We start from the raw sequence: 15,039 nt of genomic DNA on the forward strand, positions 1-15,039 counted from the left end.
GAATGTGTGTATGTGTGAGGGAGAGAGAGAAGAGGGGCAGAAACAGAGAGGGGAAGAGACAGACATAGGGACAGGGGAACAAGTCCATATTGCAAAAGAACAGGACAATATTTTCTGTGAGTAGAATGCTCAGAGCCTGTGTACTGTGTTCTTTTCTACTTTCTCAGGTTAGATTTATCACTTCATAAATTTTCTTTATCTTATCCAAAATGAATCTACATTTTTTTTCCTTATAAGTATAAAGAAAAAGATTTTTTGGGGGGGGGGAATTTTTAATGTCTCACTACAATTCAAGTACCATACATGTCTCTTTCTATTATTTGTATATCTTGAAAATATACCAGCATTATTGTCTAACACAAAGGAGGCACTAAATAAAATTTTTTCTTTGAAACATTGGTACTATAAATTATAAGAGACAGGAGCCATGTTTTCACAGCTCTGTTTCTTGAGCACCCAGCCCAATGGTATTGTGGAGATGGAATAACAATCACCATGAGCACAGGTCAGTGCTGACAAAGGGACTTGCTTTCTCTCTAAACCATTTGACTTTGTTGGTGCCCAGGGCAGGATGCTCCAAAATATGCCTCAGTGGAATATTACTTTGAATTAAAGTTACTGAAGAAATGACTGATGCAAGAGAGACACACTGACCTTCCTATCTGTCTCCATGAAAGCAGGAAGTTAATATCTCATGTGAATGGTGCCCTTCCTGTACCAGGAGGTAGAAAGACATCATTAGCACCAGAGATAGGGAATGCAGGGTCAAGAAGGCTGTATAAACCTTGTTACTTCTTTAACTCAAGAAGGTTGGCAGGGACATTTCTTCCTCCTCAACAGCTGACAAGACAACCAGGAGGCTGGCTAAACCCTGCTTCCCACCACAAGACTGCTGCAGCTGAGAGATCCTAGGACACATGACAAAGGCCAGCAGAAGGTAAAGTTTCTTCTCTCCTCAACTTCCCAGGCCTGTAAGGTCTGGTGGGAGGGAAAGTGCTTAAGAGTCTCCTTTTCTCTATCTCTAAATTTAGATTAGCAGAAGAAAATACTTATGGAGCAAGATCCTTGTGACATAGAAAATCTGGTTTATGGAAATGAGTAATCTCATCTCAGTTTTTCTTAATCCTTTCCTCCCAGAGACAGTCACTGTTTTTCTTTGTCTCTGTCTCCTGAGTCGTGTTTCATAAGAAGAAAGAACCATAGGGCAGAATACAGGCATAGGCCCTATAAGCCTGCTGTTTGAGACAGCCTCACAGACTGGTGAGTTACCAGTTCTCTCCAGTCCAGTGCCTATTAAGACAAACTTTGCTGTCAGTCCTCTATATAAAAACTGGATGAGATTTTTCCTTCTGTATTTTTCTGTGTCCTGAGAATTTGGCTTTTTGTCCAGTGAGAATATTCTCTCTGGTCTCCACCATCTGGATGGTGTACTTACTGGGGTGCATCTGGTAACCAGTTGAATTGACTGGGGTTCTGAGACACAAAGTCATAAACAGCACACTCTAGTCTTGTTGTGCCAGCTGTCAGAGGAGTTTGTCCTAAGGGGACCCAGTCCATAAGGGGCCTTTGTTGTTTCAACCTTCATTGCCTTGTTAGTGTTGGAAAAGTCCCATTCCAGCAGCATATGCCTGATGTCACAGATTAGTAGGTTTGGGATCAGAGGTGCCTCAAATTCCCAGGAGAGACCAGGGACACAGTTTGCATTATACCACCCTTACTGCCTGTGCAATGAAGGCCTTTGCTTTCTTAGATTATCCTTGGAAATGAATTTTCACATTATAGGGGCTATATCATCCGTGCCCTCTCCATCTGAAAGTATGCTTATTTCATCCATGGTAAGGATTTATTCTAAGCCTGAAAAGTTACCTCTGGGTCGTTCCATAAAAAGGCTTACTGATTTGAGTCACTATTTGAAATTAATGAAAGGTCTTACTCCTCAATGGCCAGATGATGGATCCTTTAAATTTGCTGTATTTAAAAGATTCCCTTTTTGAGAGCTCTCATCATAAACAGCTGTCATATTGGTATTTATGGAAGGATCAAATTGAAAGGAAAAATCATGTATAACAGCTAGCCTTAGGGAATCGTTATTAAGATGAAATAACAGAAATTAAAGATCCAACATGAATTCCCCTTTTTAAGAAAAATTTTAAAAATTGCCCCATCTCCTCAGCAATTCCTTAGGCCCTCCTACAAATAATTAGGAAAAGATCAGTTGGAAGCCAATATTCAAGAGCTAATAGAAACAATTATCTTTGTCTTCCAAATCTCTACAAAACCAGAAATGCAACTTAGGAACAAGTCAAGGCCCATTTATCTTCACCAACCCTGAAACCTATTCCTCTCAAATTCTTGTAGATATTATAAAAGTTGAGGATAATTGGAGCAAAATTGTCCTGTACTTAAGAAGAAAAAGGTTTTAAAATAATAATTACCCTGAAACTTATGATAATAGAAAAATACACTCCAAAACTCACAGAAGAATATTTACACTTTTTTCTCTGTCCCTTAAAGTTATAAATCTTACCATGTCTTTGAAATGTAAACACAGCCACATTGCCTGAGACTGAGCCCAGATTATCTCAATTGTTAGAACCTGAAACTAAAATTTAAAGAAAAAAAAGGAAAGAGGTTTTTTTTTTAAACAAAAACCACCAGAAAAACCCTCTCTTGCTCAAACTCTAAATCACAGTCTCCTTAAAATTGTTTATCAAGGGCAAGTACACTTAAAGGGCAAGAAGACTTAAAAGTCTTCTCCATAAATAATAAAAGACTGTAGCTATCTGAGTGAGTAAACTTAATTTATTCCAACAAGCAATATAAAAATTCTCAAAAATATAACAAAAACGAATACAAATATTTTTCAAATTCACATGATCTAGGATAATTTTTGGTAAGTAAAATCTAGTTCAGGTTTAATGGTTTAATTAATACAGACATATCTTAAGAGTTATCAGCATTAAGTATAATAGCTTTATGCTATGTAGTTTTACTAAAAGTCAAATAAGCTCATGTTATCTCTTTTACAAAATTTCTCAGAAAAAAGTAATAATAATAATAATTTAAGATGATGGCTAACACTACTTTAACATCTTATGAAATTGTCATGAGTAATCTGAGTGATTGTTAAGAACAAATTAATTAAATAGACATAAGATAAGAATTCTTTTAGGTAAACTTTTTTTAGCAATAATTGTTTTTGCTATGTCAACTTAAATAGTTTTCTAAATGTCTTTGATAAATTGTACCCTTAGAGTTTTGCTAAGCTAAATTAAATGAATTGAATGTCTAGATCATTTCCAACTAAGACAAAATACTGAAATATTAATTGCTGAACGAGTCTAAGTTTACCTACTTTTGACCTCTTATTACACACTAAATATGTTTGGTTCCATTAGTAAACATGTCTTGTGCTTCATTAAAAGCTTGTACTATGAAGTAGAATATGTTTCTAGAAATTATGAAATGTATTTATAAGTTTGCCAAGCCACAAAATACTTACACAGTTCATAATTTTTAACTTTATCTTTACAAAAAAATTAAAGCTTCAAAGGATTAAGAATTGTAAATAATAGATGTGGTTAAAGCTACTAGGAATTATAAGGAAATTAGAATATATTTGGGGGTAAGAAAAAGTGTAAGGTATGGAGATGTTTTTGTTAATGTAAAAACTTTGTTAAGTGATTTTTGTCCTAAAGCTGGTAACTTCTAAATGGGAAAGAGAACAAGGGACAAATCAAAATGGACAGAGAAAGTTGTGAGAGGTTTGTTAAAGAGGAATCTTTAGAAAGGAATTTTATGTGTAGTCAGGTCTAAGATTGGAATGAATTTAATAAAGTGATTGAGTTTTAATATCCAAAGTAAGCTGGTAGAAAATTAAAATTTGTTTTTTCTCTCTTTTTGCAAAATTTTCTTAATTATTGGTCTGCTCTTAATGAGAAATTGTAAACAAAGACTTTTTTTTACATTTAATGTAATCTGTCTGGCAAAACAAATATTGTACATTTTGTCTTTGTGAGTCTTTGATAATTTTGAAGAAAAACAGTGCTTTCAATATTAAAAGAGCTAAGTCTTTTTACACTATTTAACTATCTGTATTTACATGTGAATCTTTGTCACTTTGATTAAATTGATAACTAAATATTAATTCACAGTGACATATGATCATATTTGACAAAGTGTTTTAAAACATTTTTATTTTTGAAAAAGTAGATTTTCCCCCAAGTCAAATTCTAAATGAAGTCTTATTGACCTGGAAATAACATTCAGGTTTTCCAGAGGCCCCTTGGAACACCTTAAAAGATTTGTTTTATCTTATTAGACAAGAGAGCTATGAAACTCATTAGGCTTATTTGGTATGTTACTTACATGGGAAGCATTGCTAAATAAATGATCATAAACCCTAGGTTATATCATAAGGGTGAATGTTATTAATATAAATGTTCTCGAAAGTATATGAAATTCCTAAAATTGGATATGTCCTAGTATAATGTTATCAGTCATAATTCTAGTTATTATCTTAAATGTTTTGTGTCACAGAGATAAATTTTCTTGTCAGTTCCATTAGAATGAATCAAATTTTTAGTAATGGATATTTGTCTTTTATTACTTAGACAATGGTTTTACTCAGATGCTTTTACAAAAGCTTCCTGAAAATGTGTTTCATGTTCAGAAAAATTCATGGAAAAGGATCTAACAAGTATTCTAGAACACAAGTTTCTGATGAATTTCAAATCATTACACTGAACTGAGTAAGAATTTACAAAACCCTAATGGAGAAATTGATGGTTTCATAAAACTTCTAACAAAAGATCAAACAAAACAAGAATTAATTACATGGGACTAAGTAAACTGAAGAAGATGGTTATAATATTTTATGATTTTAAAAATAAATTTATTTATTTTATTTATTTTTGGCTGCATTGGGTCTTTGTTGCTGTGTGTGGGCTTTCTCTAGTTGCAGCGAATGGCAGCTACTCTTTGTTGTGGTGCATGGGCTTCTCATTGCAGTGGCTTCTCTTGTTGTAGAGCATGGGCTCTAGGTGCATGGGCTTCAGTAGTTGTGGCTCGTGGGCTTTAGTAGTTGTGGCTCAATGGCTCTAGAACGCAGGCTCAGTAGTTGTGGCGTGTGGGCTTAGTTGCTCTGCAGCATGTGGGATCTTCCTGGACCAGGGCTTGAACCCATGTCCCCTGCACTGGCAGGCAGATTCTTAAACACTGTGCCACCAGGAAAGCCCCATTTTATGATTTTTTTTTCATGGTACGCGGGCCTCTCACTGTTGTGGCCTCTCCCGTTGCGGACCACAGGCTCCAGACGCGCAGGCTCAGCGGCCATGGCTCACAGGCTCATATCAATCAGTGTGATACACCACATCAATGAATTCAGTAAAGTCACAGAATACAAAATTAATACACAGAAATCTCCTTCATTCCTATACACTAAAAACAAAAGATCAGAAAGAGAAATTATGGAAGGAATCCCATTTACCATCACATCAAAAAGAAAAAATACCTATGAATAAATCTATCTAAGGAGACAAAAGACCTATACTCTGAAAACTCTAAGATGCTGATGAAAGAAATCGAAAGTGACACAAACAGATGGAGAGATATACCATGTGCTTGGATTGGAAGAATCAATACTGTCAAAATGACTATACTACTTAAGGCAATCTACAGATTCAATGCAATCCCTATTAAATTACCAGTGGAATTTTTATTTTAAGATTTTTTTCATGTGGACCATTTTTAAAGTCTTTATTGAATTTGTTACAATATTGCTTCTGTTTTATGTTTTTTTTTTTGTTATTTTGTTTTTTTTTTTTTTTTGCTTGCATTGCATGTGGGATCCCAACTCCCTGACCAGGGATCGAACCTGCATCCTCCTCATTGGAAGGTGAAGTCCCAACCACCGGACCGCCAGGGAAGCCCCCACCAATGGCATTTTTCACAGAACTGGAACAGAAAATTTTAAAATTCGTACAGAAACACAAACCCCCAAATAGCCAAAGCATACTATGAAAGCAAAAATGGAGTTGGAGGAATCAGGCTCACTGTCTTCAGACTATATTACAAAGCTACAGTAATCAGTATGGTACTTGCACAAAAACAGAAATATAGATCAATGGAACAGAATAGAAAGCCCAGAAATAAACCCACACAACTATGGTCAATTAATCTATGACAAAGGAGGCAGGACTATACAATGGAGAAAAGACAGTCTCTTCAATAAGTGGTACTGGGAAAACTGGACAGCTACATGTAAAAAAATGAAATTAGAACAATTTTCTAACACCACAGACAAAAATAAACTCAAAATGCATTAAAGACCTAAATGTAAGACTGGATATTATAAAACTCTTAGAGGAAAATCCAGGCAGAACACTCTTTCACAGCAGCAGTATCTTTTTGGATCCACCTCCTAGAGGAAAGAAAACAAAAACTAAAATAAACAAATGGGACCTAATAAAACTTAAAAGCTTTTGCACAGCAAAGGAAACCATAATCAAAACAAAAAGACAACCTACAGAATGGGAGAAAATATTTGCAAATGATGAGACTGACAATGGAATAATCTCCAAAGTATACAAATAGCTCATGCAGCTCAATATCAAAAAAGCAAACAACCCAATCAAAAAATGGACAGAAGATCTAAACAGACATTTCTCCAAAGAAGACATACTGATGGGCAAAAAGCACATGAAAATCTGCTCAACATCGCTAATTATTAGAGAAATGCAAATCAAAACTACAATGAGGTATCACCTCACACCAGTCAGAGTAACCATCATCAAAACGTCTACAAACTGTAGACTACAAAAATGTTGGAGAGGGTGTGGAGAAAAGGAGTCCTCCTACACTGTTGGTGGGAATGTAAATTGGTTCAACCACTATGGAGAATATTATGGGATTCCTTAAAAAACTAAAAATAGAACTACCATATGATCCAGCAATCCTACTCTTAGGCATGTATCTGGAGAAAATTATACTTCCAAAAGATACATGCACCCCAGTTTTCAGTGCAGCACTATTCACAATAACCAGGATATGAAAGCAATTTAAATGTCCATTGACAGATGAATGGATAAAGAAGATGTGGTACATATATACAATGGAATATTACTCAGCCATAAAAATGAATGAAATAATGCCATTTGCAGTAACATGAATTGACATAGAGATTATCATACTAAGTGAAGTCATTCAGAGAAAGACAAATATCATATGATATCACTTATCTGTGGAATCTGAAAAAATGATACAAATGAACTTAATTACAAAAGAGAAACAGACTCACAGACTTAAAAAACAAACTTATGGTTACTAAAGGGAAAAGGTATGGGGAGGGATAAATTAGGAGTTTGGATTCACATATACACACTACTATATATAAAATAGATAATCAACAAGACCCTACTGTATAGCAAAGGGAACTCTACTCAATATTCTGTAATAACCTATATGGCAAAAGAATCTGAAAAAGAATGGATATGTGTATATATATAACTGAATCATTTTGCTGTACACCTGAAACTAATTCAACATTGTAAATCAACTATACTTCAATATAAAATTAAAATTAAATTTAAAAAAAAGAGATTAAAAAAAGAAGTGTCTTCCAATGCAAGGATCAGATCAAAGAACATGAATGGAATATTCCTACTGGGACGATTAGGAGGATAACACATCCTTGGTAGGTGCAGAGCCTGTTCACTTACCCTCTGACTTTCCTTGTTCCCTTTCTCTACTACATCCAATTAAGCAGATAAAAACTTTGAGAAAGCTGCCTCTTCCTTCACCAGTGCCAAGCAGGACAAACTCAAAGAGCCATTTGTCTGTCTGTCTTCCTCTGATGTTGCTTCTTCATGTCTGAGCTATTGGGAGGAGAGAGAGGCAATAAATTCTCTTAATAAAAGCAAAAAATAAAAATAAAAAATAAGCCTATATGGTCAGTCACAATCCTTGCTATACTTATATAAATAAGACCAAGTTTATTGAATCTAGACTTATTTTGCAAACAAATTTGTCTTAATTTGGCTATCTTTGATAGAAATGAGGGTGATTTTAGAGAGAAAAATTATCTTTCGATAGAAACCAAAATACATATTGTGGATATTAGATTCTAGTGCTATTAATTTTCCTTGAAGTTTTGTTAATTACCTGAAAACTGGGCTGTATCCTGAATTTTTCTAGTTTCCTCCACTACCTGACTACAACTCTCCAAACTAATGTTTCCAAATTTTCTCCCACCCTTTTGACTTGGAATAATTGAAACTAAAACTGCCTTTTTTTCTGAAGTCCTGCATACTGAAGGTAGATATCTTAATATAAACTTCAGAGAAATCTCCACAGCAGCTCATGTTTAGACAGTCTTCTTCGTTTCTGTTGCTATATGGACCACTCAGAAAGTTTACCTGAACATCTGATGGACATTCAAACTACAAAAGATGCTTTAACCCTGACATTTAGAGATCTTCTCAACTGTCTACCCTCAGAACTCAAAAACTGATATGAAATTTGCCTCAATTATTAACCATTGTTTTTTTGTCTCCATAGCAATGCCTCTTATTAAATACCTGATTGCTTGTACAGTAAGCTTAACTTCTACTTGGAAATACTGCTTTGGAAGAGAAAATTAAGGTAAAATGATCATATGGATGGACTCTAATCCAATATGACTTGTATCTTTATAAGGGGGGAATATTAGAACACAGACTGAGGGGCAACCATGGGAGGACACAGCGAGAAGGTAGCCATCAAAGGAGAGAGACCTCAAAGAAACTAAACTTGATACTTTGATCTTGGACTTCTAGCCTCTAGAACTATGAGAAAATATATTTTGTTGTTTAAGCCACCTAGTAGCCAGTGTGGTCTTTTATTATGGCAGCCCTAGCAAACAAATACAATCACTATTAGGGAAAAAAAAAATCATGTGCTTTGTTATTCCAGTAGAATGATTTTAACACTGATTACTTCTTACCTTGAGATTATAAAAGACAGTGATAAACATTACTGTAGAGTATATATGAGTTGTGTCCTATGAAACAAAGGTAGTTAACAAACACCTCTCAGCTGTAGATGATGCCATGTGTTCATCTGATCAGCAAGAGGACATGAGTGGAAGGGAGAACCTTTTCTGCTTCAGACAAGCAACTTCCTGGGTTACCCTGAGTATGACAAAGAGGGCCATTGCTTGGGGACCAGGTCTCCAAGCAGTCACAACAGGCCTCAGGAACCCACAAGAAAATTGTGAAGGAAGAATATTACTAGGCAGGCCCATATGAATCTTTTCCTCCCATCACTGCTCTTTTGTGAAAAATTCTTCCAAATACACATTTTTGTCCCAAAATATCATGTTGGACGCTCGCTACTAGGAGCAAATTTTTCTAGCATCTCTGTTGGATGAATTTTCACACTTGCAAAATCACTCAGAAAAGAGTTCATCCTCCCAACACCTCCCCTGCACCAGTGTCCCCCTAAACAGCATCTGACCACAATATGAAGGAACTTACCTCCCAGGTAAACAGGTGCTTGAATGTGATTTAATTATCTCTGCATCCTCTCCCTGGTCTCCCTGTGAAATCCAGTCACCTCTTTGCATTAAAGCATTTCTGTGAGAAGCCCTGTAAGGTGCTGGCTATTCTCAATTCTGTCCTGCTGGTTTCTCTGAAGTGCCTAGAAGCTGTCCTCTCCACACACAAACTGTTCTGACAAACTTCATTTGAATGATTTGGATTTTAATTCTCAGTTTGCTTCTGTTCCTAAGCCTTAAGGCTTTTTTCTTTTTTTTTTTTTTTTAACCAATTCAGAAAAAAGCATCATTAAAAAAAAGACAAGGTTGGGCGTCCCTGGTGACGCAGTGGTTGAGAGTCCGCCTGCCGTTGCAGGGGACACGGGTTCGTGCCCTGGTCCGGGAAGATCCCACATGCCGCGGAGCGGCTGGAGCCATGAGCCATGACCGCTGAGCCTGCGTGTCCGGAGCCTGTGCTCTGCAACGGGAGAGGCCACAACAGTGAGAGGCCTGCGTACCGGAAAAAAAAAAAAAAAAAAAAGACAAGGCTACTCGCAGATCTAACATGCTAAGCTTTAACTTAGTACGTTCTTAGGACTGATGTTTTCCAAGGAACAAACTTTCTTGTTTCCTGTGTACAAAAAGTGACAAAAAATAAAAATAGTGGTATCTTCACAGTTGAGTTCTTAACATATTTTCTGATATATGTAAAAAGAGAAAAATTGGCAAAATGAGTACCAACATTTTTAAAAATAATAATTAAGCCTAAATCCCTGGATTTACCAATTTTATAAAATAAGAAAGTAACATTTTATAAAATACAATTTTATGAAATATGATTTTATAAAATTTGTTTAGCTAAGTAACAAATGATTTGCCCACAAAACAGATTTAGCAGGTGGAGTCCAGGGGGCACATTCTACAAAATAAATTTATTGACACGGTAAAGGGTTACTAGCATAAAATTGTGGTGGGAATGAAAAGGGCAGTGACCTTCGTCCTGAAGTTTAGGAGTGATCCCTGAATTGAGAGATATCTGAGTTGAAGTGGTCACTGGAAACAAATGGTAGAGACAAATCACAGAGAGCAGACTGTATCAGTTCCAGCTTCTGGACTCAGAGAAGGAAGGAAGAGCTTCAGATTTCACTGCAGAGAATGAGGCTGAGAAACTTTAAAATCAGATGCTTTTTCCCAGATCCAGGAGGCCAGCTAATGCACAAAAATGCTTAAAGCCACATAGGTATGTCACCTTTATTTCCTAGAGAAGATGTTAGCATTTTCTGAATCCTCATCTACCGTGCCTGGCATGCATTATTTTATAGCTTTCTGGAAGTTTCATCAGCACCACTGGTATATCTGTGGTACGATGTGTGTGTGGAGAGTACAGAATGCAGGTCCGGGCTGGGGGCAACGGACTCTTCTAGCTACCACAGTGAGTGGTGCCCCTGCAAACCTGAGTAAGGAAGACAACTTGCCTTTGGGTGGGTAGTGTTACAATCTGCATGTCTCGGGGCACAAATGTAAAGACCGACCCTGTTCTGGGAATGATTATGATTCTGACTGACCTCAAAGGGGTAATTATGAAACCCCTGGATCATCAGGATCTGGATGTTCCCTACTTTTTCCATGGTGTGATCATGACTGAAAGTGTGGCTGTAGATATCTGGGAACATTTCCAGAAATGTCCTCCTGTAGGAGTTAATTATAAAGTAAATGTGTATAAAAGAGAAAATAATATTGAAACCTATCAAGGGGAGTAGATCTTAAGGGTTAATATTGTAGATGGACTACTTTGGAAAAAATCTTTTTCCCTTGGAGTATTAAGAAGTCATCTCATAATTGCCATCTCTCCACATTTTGTTCTAGAGTGCCTGGTTTATTGATATCAGTGTGAGACCTGTTTTAAATAAAAATCTATTTGTAAAAATCCGGATCTGTAATATGTTCTAAATATCATTATAGTGTCTTTTAACTATAGATTAAAAATCACTTCATTTTCAACAAAATATTTTGATGTAAACATCAAATGTTTTGAAAACAAAGGGGATCTGTTTTTGTTGTTTTCTCTTTTATCTAATTTTTGTATCCATTTTGTCTGGGCATATTAAATGGTAAAAATATTTATAAGATTTGCACTAGGTGAATCTTCTTAAAAAAAATACTGAAGGCCACAGAGTCTGGGAATATTAATATCTTTTTAATAGATTGATCCCCCTTGATTTCTTATTCTGGAGTAAAGGTACAAGTTTTTCCATGAAAATTAGACACACAAATCATCTGACAGAATGTATGACAGATGGAAAATGATTGATGGGAATTTTGCTTTAATGCACATTGTTCGTTGTAATTTTGCCCAGCTTAATGAACTGTGAATTAATAATGAGGAGCAACACATTCAATGTATTATAGTAATAAAGTGCTTTTATGGACATTTTTCATGTTTCCAGACTTTCTTGGCCACCCTGAACAATTTTAACTCAAAGGATTAAAAAATAATCGCTTATTTAACTGTGTTAAAATAGTCAACTTTGAAAAGGATATTTTCCTGTATGAACTTTTTCCTAATTGATTCCATTTTGTTCTGATCAGTAAACTTACCTGAGTAAGCTGCACTATTTAAAAAAAAGTGATCTGATAGAGTATTAGATGACATACATGACCATAGTCCATTGTTTTCTGATTCAACGACATAAGAAAGTGAAAAATTAATAATTATACATTTTTTAATTAGGAGAATAGAAAAACTAAATTTCTTGTAGAAATAAGCCCAAAGAGTCCTCGTGTCAGCCCTGCTCCTCTTAAAAGACCGTGACGCTGTAATACCAATGGATAATCTGGGAGAGAACCAGCTGTCATTAAAATAGATTTTACCAAGGCAAGGACAATAGGTTGCTTATTAGCAATGAGAAATCAGTAGTCTTTTAGAAGTGTACCCTTTGGAAAGTGTGAGCTATATAATAAATGAAAGCCTTTCATTATTCATGGTTATAAGCCAAATGTAGATTAAATGTACACTACCTTCAATTCAGATATTAAGATATCCTTCCCTCAGTAATTTTATGAGGTAACATGTATAATGTCAAGCATAGGCTAAGTCATATATTTTATAATCTTTCAAAAATTTTTAAAGCAATGTGTTAACCCTATAATGAATATAAAATGGATCCTAACTGCATGTCTTAGAAAATGTGCATTTCATAGAATTATTGAAGAATGAATCCTTAATAGCCCATCTTTTTTTTTTTTTTTTTTTTTTTTTTTTTTTTTTTTTTTTTTTGCGGTATGCGGGCCTCTCACTGTTGTGGCCTCCCCCGTTGCGGAGCACAGGCTCCGGATGCGCAGGCCCAGCGGCCATGGCTCACGGGCCCAGCCGCTCCGCGGCATATGGGATCCTCCCAGACCGGGGCACGAACCCGTATCCCCTGCATCGGCAGGCGGACTCTCAACCACTGCGCCACCAGGGAGGCCCTAGCCCATCTTTTTAAGTATGTTAGCTGAACGTTATGATTGTGTAATATCATTTTAGGGCATTACCACATTTTAAGAAATAAAATAATATTCAGAAGCATAATTTTGCCAGAATGTAAAATTTAAAACCAGAAATTTGACTTGTGAAAAATCCTCACATGATTATTGGCCTGTTAAAAACTAAAGCAAACCCCACAAACCTGATGCAAGCTATTATGTGCAAAATAACGTGCTAGTTACACAGCCCTCTGGGAAGTGAATGTGAGTCCGGATGCTTCTTTCTTGGTTTATTTCATTCCTAGAGTACCTTTGTTGCAGGTTTTTCTTATGTTTCCAAAGGAAACAAGTAAGCCATCGCAAGTTTAAGTTCTGTCCTCAATAAAGTAAAAAATGTGCCAGATACCATTTGACTGGATGATAACTAAACTGGACAAATATTTTCTCTCACTGGAGACTGACAGTGTTTTAGCTGTGCTTAAAATTTGTGATTCTCCTAAAAAAAGAGTACAAATGAAAACTTATGGTTACCAGGAGATGATAAGGGGGGAAGGATAAATTGGGAGATTGGGATTGACATATACACACTACTATATTACAAAATAGGTAATAATAACCTACTGTATAGCACGGGGAACTCTACTCAATACTCTGTAATGGCCTCTGTGGGAAAAGAATCTTTTAAAAAAGTGGACATATGTACATGTATAACTGGCTCCCTTTGCTGTACACCTGAAACTAACACAAATTTGTAACTCAACTATACTCCAATAAAAATCTTTTAAAATAAAAAAATAGAGTACTACATGCATTTCTAAGAAATAAACATTATTTTCTTCATTCTTCTAAAATAAATAAAAATAAAATAATGTAATATGTGATCTTCAAGCTAATGAACACCTAAGAATGAAATTTGAAAATCTACATTTGGAATGTATAATTCTTTTGTTCAGAGGCAGTGACATTCCAAAAGAACAAAACTTCTCCAACATTTCCCCATTTAGAGTAATGCTGACAGTGAGTGTCTGGTGGATCTCAGAGGGGCACAACTGATAATATATTTATCATGCTGCCAGTTTGCTAAGTGGTTTCATATTCACTAAGAAAGACTTGTCAATGGATACTGAAGAATAGATGTGAGGTCTCTGTGAGGTCTCTGTGTGTTGTCTCTGGGTGAGATCTCTGTGTGAAGTCTCTGTATGAGGTCCCTTTGGAAGGTATCTCTGGGAAATCTGTTAAATCTGTGCTAGGTTTCTGTCTGAGGGTCTGTGACGCAACATGAGGTCCCTGTGTGAGGTCTCAGTATGTGATCTCTGAGAAAGGTGTTTGCGTGAGAAGTCTCTCGAGAGGTGTGTCCGTGAAGTCTTTGTGTATTGTCTCTGGGTCTCTCCATTTCTTTTTTTCTTTTGGTCTCTCAATTTCTTGTCTTACTGTACCTTATGGAAGACGGAGCAACAAGAGAAGGGCAAAGGGACTTGCTTCTTTCTGTTTTCTTGCTGTTCCATCAGCATCACCTGTCTGTGGCACTCTCCCAGCAGGAGCCAGGGGGGTCCAAGTCCAGCTTCCCCATATTCCCAGAACTCACTTCTGGGTGCCCCTGAGAGGACCCAGCAGCAGCCAGGCTCAGGTCCCAGCCATGTCAACTCTCTCCTCTGGGTACCGACCCCTCCCACAAGTCCTGGCTTCACTCTCACTGCTCTGCCCATTCTGGAGGCTGCCTTGGGAATCGGGGCCCAGAGGTAGGGCCTGGCTCCAGGGAGAAACCAGGGGCGTGAGCAGTCCTGTGCTCACTCTGCCCCCTCCACCCCAGGTCACAGCATTTCCACGTGTTGAGGGGCCTGACAGGTATGGGGGATGGGGTCCATTTCTGTTGTCATCTGGATCAGGGGCATCAGCTGGAACCGAAATCTCCACAATGAGAAAGACACCACCTGGAGCTGTGTCCACCATGCGCCCTGCACATGGCAGAAAATACCAAATCACTCTAGAGAAATTCTTCCTCATCTCCCTGCTTTTCCATATGGACAGGGGTCAGGAGACAAGAAAAGCTGTGCCAGAAGCAG

The 15,039-nt window shown here is 36.8% G+C and overlaps 1 protein-coding gene and 1 long non-coding RNA gene across 3 annotated transcripts in view; one reads left to right on the top strand and one right to left on the bottom strand.

The window, feature by feature from the left end:
• The window catches only part of LOC309807714, a 91,849-nt gene extending 81,975 nt beyond the window's left edge, over positions 1 to 9,874 (top strand). Inside the window, exons 3-5 of one of the 2 annotated variants that reach the window (XR_014294655.1) lie at positions 807 to 937; positions 8,557 to 8,640; positions 9,810 to 9,874. This is a non-coding gene — a long non-coding RNA (uncharacterized lncRNA). The remainder of the gene's footprint in view (positions 1 to 806; positions 938 to 8,556; positions 8,641 to 9,809) is intronic. The other variant, XR_014294656.1, reaches the window with a different exon arrangement.
• LOC309807674 (uncharacterized protein) overlaps positions 1 to 15,039 on the bottom strand; it is a 239,551-nt gene that overhangs the window by 144,769 nt on the left and 79,743 nt on the right. The gene's annotated exons all lie outside the window — the stretch shown is intronic.

This window comes from Mesoplodon mirus, assembly GCF_964341445.2.
Source record: "Mesoplodon mirus genome assembly, chromosome: 7".
NCBI lineage: Eukaryota > Metazoa > Chordata > Mammalia > Artiodactyla > Ziphiidae > Mesoplodon > Mesoplodon mirus.